Here is a 9,462-nt window from a genome sequence, read left to right as displayed (position 1 = left end):
TTCTAGGAGACGACCTCCCTGGTATTAGTGGTGAGGATTGAGGCTCCTTGATTGCTGGGCCAGGGCATGGTCATCACAGGGACTATAAACATTAATTTGTTACTAGTTAATTCTACCAAACTGAAATCTGAACCAGTGCATAGAAGATTAATAACAGATTATATGGAAGCAAAATAGTCACTGTGTAAAACTAATTGGAGTGATGCGTTCAGTGGAAAAACTGCAGAAGGAATATAGAAAGTTTTAAAAGAGAAATTGTTTGAATGTAAAACATAAAAAAAAAAAGTTTAACATCAAGCTCTAGAAATACAACATCAGGAGCATATGTTTCCATAAGAACAAGACACTTGATTAAAGTGAGAGACAAAAAATAGAAGAAATGGAAAGGAGATTGAACTTCAACTTTGAAAACTGAAATGAACAAGCTGAACAAACAAGTGAAGCATAGTGTAGAACAAGATCAAGAAAAAAATTAAAAGAAAATTTATATAAAGATACTGAGCATAATGGGAAACCATTTCACAGAGGCAAATGGTGAGGAAGGAGTAAAGGTGTACCAACTGATAAACTGTGAGTAGATTCTAAAATTGATTCTCAGGCACAACAGATTATATGTATATTACAAAATCTTATGCAAAACAGTTTGGCTCCACGAAGGGAGTGATATGCTGTCCTAGTGACATCCAGGTGACCTCAGATATTGAAATCAAATTAAATTATATTGAAAAAGAGCTATTCAATCTGGATCCAAACAAAACACAGGGAGGAGATAAAATTAGCAATAATGACATGAGAGCATGTCAGAAAGAGCTTACAGTACCATATAAATATGGGGAAATTCCTCAAGATTGGAAACATGCACTTATTAAATCTGTCTTTAAGGGAAAGGGTAATAGGTCAAATCAAGAATCATACAGACCCTTAAGTCTACTTTTATGTTGTGGAAAAATAATGGAGAAGGTAATATTGGATAAGTTATTGTCAGCATTGGAAAGGTTTGGAAAGGCTGGGACTTGAACCCACATATACCCAAGCATATGTTGAAAATAGATATATTACCACCTATAACATGATGTACTGTAACAATATAATAACAGCTATGAATGAAAAAATGTACTGTGATGTAATTTATATGGATTTAACTACAGCATTTTATAGGGTCATAAACAAAACACTGATCAATAAATTAGAACAACTATTTTTTATGTACTTTTGATAAAATGGATAGCATAGCTTACAAATAGGACATGGCAAGTATTATAGACCAATGGGCAGGTGAAATTATTGGTCAAGGTCAGTCAGGGTGTCCCACAGTGTGCTGTCCTAGGCCCATACTTGTTCAGATTTTATCTTTCAGGTCTATCTTTTTCATCTGGGGTGTTTTACAGTCTGTATGCAGATGCTTTAAAGTTGGGTCAGCTGATTACATGTGTTACAGATATGGCAAGTTTTTCATCTGTGGTGTTCTACAGTCTGTATACATATGACTTACAATTGAATAAACTGATTACATGGGTTACAGATAGGCCATGTCTGCAAAAGAACTTGAATAAATTGACCATTTGGACACAGGAAAATGATATGTTAATAAATACATCAAAAACTATGCATTTGAGATTTGGGAGATGTAAATTGAAAGATGAATATTTAACACAGCACACAGTAATTGAAACTGTAGATTCATTTAAGGACCTGGGTATATGGGTAGATTCAGTTTGAGTTTATATAATCAAATCAACCAATTGGTTAATGATAGTTACAGAACTATACGTTGTATAAAAATATTTATAAAATCTAGGAAATCAGAAATGATGAAGTCATTGTTTGTTAGTTACGTTAGGCCCAAACTTGAGTATGGAATAACAATAAGGAAACCTTATAAGAAAATAAGCATGACTAAACTGGAAAGAGTACAGTGGAACTATACCAAGGACATACATGGATGTGAAAATTTAAGTTATTATAAAAGACTAAAATTTATGAACTTGTACAGTGTCTCATATAGATATTTAAGAGGAGATCTTATCCAGGTATATAGGGCATTTAGAGACAACTACCTCTAGGAATGTTTGGGGCATCAAAAAAGTAGTAGAGAATCATCAGACAACCTATGTATCTATAGTAATGAGAATTGTACTGACTGGTTCTCTGAGAGAGCAGCTGATGTGTGGAATAGATTGCCAAATTACATTAAAATAAGCACTAGTTTAGATATTTTAAGAGCAGCATGGGCACTTATCATAGGAACAACTGTTTTGGTATATTGTCAAGCTAAAAGACCATTAATGCCAATGCTTCAAATATTTGTATGTGTGTATGCATATACTAAGAGATGAACTGTTTCTAAGATTACCAATAACAATGTTGTGTCAATGCAATGTACTCTGTGAGAAAAGAGGAAATGAGATTCAGAAACATTTTAGATAAATTAATCTCATTAGCAATTCCAGTTGTAAAGTGAACATTGATGAATATGATACATAGCTGCCAAGGTCCCCTAAAGTCAGCTGTTTACACAGTGGGTTGCAGTTGCTTGCACTGTATGTGCTTGACAGGAGCAAGCTGAAACACGTTATTGTAGCCATTATTTATCTATTTCTGTAAATATTCATTTGATCACAATCAAACATCCGTGGTGCACACAGTCAATAAGCTAATTATTATTGATGGGCAGATGCATGTGTGTGTGTGTGTGTGTGTGTGTGTGTGTGTGTGTGTGTGTGTGTGTGTGTGTGTGTGTGTGTGTGTGTGTGTGTGTGTGTGTGTGTGTGTGTGTGTGTGTGTGTGTGTGTGTGTGTGTGTGTAGGAAAGCTGCAACAAGCTGCACTGCAGTCTGCAACAAGAAGGCAAGATGAAATGCATTACTGCAGTTACAAATTATTTGTGTATACATTCATTTGATCATATTCAGACATCTGAGGTATACATAGCCAATAAAGTGGTTGTAATTGGTGGGCATGGAGGTAGTCTGTGGATGAATCTGGTTGACTCTGCTATCATACTTAAACAGTAATTGATCTAGCTCAGCAGTCCTAGTGTGTATTTGGGTAACATAAGATGAACTACATTACTGTGGCCATTATTATTATTATTATTATTATTAATTTGAATATTAGGGTCTGCTTAATTTTGCTTAAAAACAGATGCATTAAAATATTGTGACATCTCAGTAATGACTGGAACTTTTACTTAAAAATCATGGCTATAGTTCTAAGAATTTAATTCTCAAATGTGACTCTGCAGTAATGTAACCCTGCCCCATTCCATTTAGTCCACAGCCATTCAGTTGCTTATACAGACCCCTAATTAATGAAATGTCTATTCAGAAAGCAAGTATCTCCTATTGCCACAATTAAGATAGACATATACTATCTTATATGTTAATTTAGACAGTGTGGCACTGTAGGTTCAGTCCATTATTATATCATAGCAGAAGACTGGATAACACAAGTCAAAATGGTGGCTCGGATGCTCAATGAGATGGGCAGGAAAAGTGAGCTTCAGTGACTTATGTCACCTTGCCATTTGAGGTGTGAGGAGGGAGTTCTGGCTGAATTGTAAATACACCCTAGTGGAGGCTGAGGTATGTTCCTCTGGCTGCAGGCAAGCATCCATTCACATGGTATCAGGGAAGCATGCCTAAAACACTCAGTCACTTCCTCTTCCATGCTTAATCTAAAATTCTCCATCCTTGGTCACATATGCTGAGGAGACCATTTGTAAGTGTAACCGTAATCCGGACTAATCACTATGATGTGCATGTGGATCACCACACACATTGCATTAATCAACTGACTCCAATGTATCTGTTTTGGTTAAGAATCTGTATGATAGAATGATTTGGTATTTATTTGGTTAAAAAGCTATTTGATAGATTGATTACAAGTGACACAAGTTAAAGTTGCTATGAATTGTTTAAATGGCATGATTTAAAGTGGTAATAACTGTATTCTGTGTACTATATGTCTGTAAAATGTTTGCAAAATATTTTCTTAGAAATCAAAACTGACAAATAATGTTCTCTTTTAAATTCGTGTTGTGCATATATCCTTAGTGTAAAATTATGTTTTCTATATGTGGTTGTATGTTGTCTTAGTGTCTTTTGGTCTTGGTTATTGCTAAAAAGGGTCATTGGACCAGACCTATTATCCAGTTATCAAAAATAAATAAAGAATATGTTATGCCTGCCTCATGGTCTCACCTCATTTAAATGGGGAATGGCAGTCTTAGGAGTAATAAAACATGAAATTGCACTATCCCTTGACATGGGTGCCCAACTATTGAGTTATGAGTGAATTTAGCTTGTCCCTCTAGTAACCCTTGAGGAAGAATGATAGAAAGGACTTAATACTAGATATAGACTTTATTTTATCGACCACGGTTTCTCCTCAACACTAACCCCTCCATGTGGAAATTCATCCGTCTAAAGACCTGCTCATTGCCAACCAACTTAAAAAACATTTGACTCAGGAAGTCTCATTTAAATGTTATATAATAAGTAGTATTACTTAAACCTATTCCTTTCACTCCATGCTTTCATTATTTTCAAACTACATTTTGTTAGTCTATCCACGAGTTCTCCCCAACCACACTCCTTTACCACTTTTTCCACTTTCCTTTCACGCTACTTTAACTTTTCCTTCTCTTTACCATCCCTCACAATGTATAGCGAATTGTATATACTGTGTGTATACTGAATACTTGCTGTACATATTGCATTTTGAACCAGTCATGTGCTGATAGCTTCCTTTATACCATTGTTTGCTGTTTGCCACATAAACACACACATTGTATTCTCCCAGCCTGAAAATGACCCATTTGGTTCTGTATATTTCCCTCCGGTTAACAAATGAAAATAAAGTAAAATAAAATAATATGTGGATAGCAAATGGATGAATGTCGACAGCAGAGGCATGACCCCCCCCCCAAAAAAAAAAAAAACAATAGTATACTTAGTGTATTTAAAATTACAGTTCAGTTTTATAGATTGTATGGAGGCTACTAACTTGCTGACGTTCCTACTTATATTTGTTGAAAAAAAGGTTATTATACCATGGAGACTGAGGAAAACCTCTTTCCAGGTGATTGCTACCACACTAGGAACATATTTATTTCAAAACAGCTTGATGATGACTGCTTTGGTTTCAGCACCATTGTACCCCCAGGTAGCACACTGGGTGCGTGTGACCCACCTCTGATAAGTACATCTCCAACATAAGGTACATGTTGTACATAATCAAAGTTATTCATTGTTGGAAAATGAACAGAAAAATATGAAGACATCTTACAGGTGAGTCAGACACTGCTTCTATTTTCTGTATTAGGTACTGCATATTACCTTTGAAAGCTATCGCTCCGAACACTTTCTCCCTAGGACAAACACAGACATATTTGTAACGCATGATTATGCACAGGAACATACAAAACCCTACACCCATAGGTCTGCTGCTCTGTTGCCTAAGTTTTCATCATTTCATCTCCCTGTACTTTTTTGTATTTATGAACCAAATGTGGTTGCTTATTTCTCTCTCAGAAGATAGTGCACAGCTTTGGAGTAATGTAAATGACTCATTTTCTGTTTGTCATGAGAACTAAGACTACATCCATTGCAAAACCTTAGCTATTTCTATCATGCCTCATTGTATTCTGGTGTTTAATTTATAGTATCAGTGTTTTCTGCAGCAACTGAATAGAAATTTAGGTGAGCTGTTTTCCTAGGGATGTCCATAGTTAAAATGGCAAACTGCAGGCCAGTCAACATCTTTCTTTATCAAGAACACTGGTCACTGTAACTTTTTTTTTTCAGTTAAGCTTTGTTAGACGTTTCAGTTAGATTAAGTAACTTCCCACTTCCAAATCTGCTAGCCAGCAGTCTGACAGGAAATGCTGCACTCAAGCTTCTCATAACAGTCGTGTGACTGGTTCCCACCCAGCTCACTTTGGGACCTCCAAAATTAGGAAAAAAGCATGACATCATCACTGGCTCAAATTGCAGGCTGGACTATCAGCATGGCCCTGTGATTAGAGCTCTCTTGTACAGATTGCATAAATGAGACAAAAGATGAACCAGTGAATTTTTAATACTACTCTGTTCAGAGCACTGTCACAGAACAACAGATCCAAAGAACTAAATATGAACTTTCCAAAGTGCTTGTTCTTATATATTACCCAGCATGCAATCCCTAAAGCAAGAAAAATAAATGCACATGGTATAGTTACACTGACAAAAAAAAAAAATAATAAAATAATAAAATAATTCACTCGGATGATAAGGACTGAATTTTGATTTGCGCACATGTGAGCTGAAACACGTTATTTGCCATGAGGTACAGTAATCAGTATGCTTTTATTTCACATTTCTTTCAGGTTTAGTTTACAGGATGTTATTTATACACTTCATGATTGGAGCAATGAAAGTAACTTATCTTTTATGTACCCCACATGTTGCCAAACAAAGTGACAGTAGTGCCCAATAAATGTACTAGGCTCCCAGAAACAGCATTCATCTTAAACATATGTAACTAGGGGTATGCGAGTATTACTATTTATTTTATTTTACATTTGTTGACTGGGAAAGTCCGACTGGATATATGTCCATTTTCAGCAGAGGCCGGGGAGAAAAGCTCCATACAGAACACAATAGGACAGAACAGCACAATACAATATGAAATACAACAGAGAAATACAATGCAGAGAAACTGTTACATATTTACATATTAAAACCATTCCACTATTAGTATAATTCTAGATAGAGGTTATACAATATATATATATATATATATATATATATATATATATATATATATATATATATATATATATTTATATATATATATATATATATATATATGTATATATATATATATATATAATGTCCCTTTCCAAGTTCCCAGCCCCAACATTCAACAAGCTCATATATATTTTTGTGTCTCTTTATAGGTTACTTAAAATACATACTAGACCACTTAATCAACAAGTTTCTACAGAGTAACTTGATTAGGATTCAGTGACAATGCGAGGAGACCCTAATTGGGCAAACAGCAGAATAGTGCAGGGATTAGTCCAGGGTAGAGCAAGGACAGAGTCATCGCATTGTGAAATATTGATTAAGGGTTTTTTAATTGGGTTGAAGAGAGTTGTAAGGTTAGTTCTATAGCAAGAGAGTTCCAGGCTTTAGCAACTGAGTTGGTAAACAGAGATTCCCCAGCTGAGTTGTTTGCTTTGAAGGCTTTAATATCTGAAATTCAGTAAGAAGGCATTTTCATTATAATTAAAATTAATTTAAAACTAAAGCATGAGCTGTACTCTATCTCTTATCTATATATATATATATATATATATATATATATATATATATATATATATATATATATATATATATATATATATATATATATATATATCCAAAGCAAGCTATCAAAAAATAATCTGCCAAGGCAGAAAGCAAACTCTTGAGCTCCTTGTCCCATTTATCTCTCAACACATACGCATAGCGCACACACACACACACACACACACACACACACACACACACACACACACACACACACACACATTTTTTGATTTATTGAATTAGGGTGAGTTAGAAGCGCATACAAAGTTCTTTGAAGTTAACTGTTTTCCTTTTGTTCAAGCTTTGTGACTAGTGGTGTGTCACGTAACTTCACAATTGCATACTTGCATTTGACTCTAATGCGCTGCGTATACATATAGCTATGCATAATTTCTATCCCTTTTAAATAAACTACCATAAGATTAGCATTTGCATTACTTAGCACGTCTCCTTTGGATAGTAACTCTGTAACTTATGAGATCTCTGAAAACAATCTCATTATCAAGAAGCAATTCAGTCACATACACACACAAAAGAGCCTTCACTCAGCTTCCTGACACTTTGTTTACATGCAAGAAAACAGGTTTCCCTGCTATTGGCAAGGAATAAGGACTTTGCAAAGACAGATGTCTGGACTGACTCATTTTAGAGGAAATAATTAGAAAGGCAGTAAAATCTGGAGTGGCCGCTGCAAACAATTCTGTAACTGGAAGAGTTACTATGATCCTTTTCTGGTTTACTGTATTTTCTTGTCCTGGTGTGGGGAGACAGAAAAAAAAACAAGGAGCTGTGAAACACTTGCAGAAGGAAAGTTCATACACCTGTTTGCAGAGTCAGGGTAAATGTGCAACATTATTAGTGTAAATTAACTAAACCAGTCACACTAGCTAGTATGGCTGTTGTTTATATTTCACTCTAAACTTACCTTATTATCTCTATGTAAGAGCTTACTTTCAGACACCCTTAGTACAATACTGAGTGGGATGTTAGCTTGCAATTACTATGAAACGGATTCAGAATAAATGTTCTGGTATTTGGCAAACCAGTTAAGGTTTGAAGGACACAGACTGACTCACATAAGCTATTTAGTTCTGTTTTGCATGTGTTTGAGGAGGAGGTGAGAATGTTGGTTGGTCTCTCTTCTAGGCAAATACATACTGCATGCAGGCTGGTTTGTGCACTTGTGAGCTGAAACACATGCTATTTGCCATGAGTGAGCGTAATCCACATGCTTTTATTTCACATTTGTTTCAGCTTTGATTTTGTTTATAGGATCTTATTTATTTAGTTCATGTCTGTAGCAGTGACAGTAACTTATGTTTTTCATGTACCTCATAAGTTGCCAAATGAAGTTACAAAGACTGTCTGATAAACACACATATATGACTATTTTAGGGCAGATATGGAAGTGGGAAGTTACTTAGTTTAAATGAAGCATCTAGAAAAGCCTAAAAATGTTATAGTAATCAGAGTTCTTGACAGAGACTTTAAGGGAGATAGATAATAGAGTTGTATGGGCATTAATTATTTTTCTTTTATGTCATTACTCATTCTAATTTGAAAATGAAATCAAGAAAAGAGCTTCGCTGTCTCAGTGGATAAATAACAGTCCCCAGCCCACTGTCACTGCATGTGAGTCTCAGTGCATCCTCTGACTCTTACCCCACTTTAAATGGTATCTATCTGTCTATGTATCTATCTACAAGAAATCCTCAAAATATAGGAGGTGGGCCCCACCTGACTACAGTAATTGCTGGGAATATTTCTTGACTGGAGCAAAGGTGAGGGTTGATGTGACAGAACCAGTGTTAGCAGATGGTGGTGGATCCATTTTTAGCAGATGGCAGAGTCCCAGTGGACTTAGGGTAAAGCCAGGCAGGAATACAAATACAGCTTAAGTTACAAATATGGAAAGATCCTACTGTCTTCCAAAATAATTAATTATTTATACTATAACTCTCACTCATGGAACTGCAGATGGTGTTCTTTCATAAAAAGACTTAGGTTCACATATTAAGCAATCATTTCATTATGAAGCTTCTGCTTGTAACATCTGCTTGGATAATGCTTTAAAAACACTTAGGAACATTAAATTTGTATTTCTAGTAGCATGCTTCCATTAATGTTTG

Source organism: Protopterus annectens, chromosome 10.part0, assembly GCF_019279795.1.
Source record: "Protopterus annectens isolate FY-2018-M chromosome 10.part0, PAN1.0, whole genome shotgun sequence".
NCBI lineage: Eukaryota > Metazoa > Chordata > Ceratodontiformes > Protopteridae > Protopterus > Protopterus annectens.
This window is presented reverse-complemented; position numbering follows the sequence as displayed.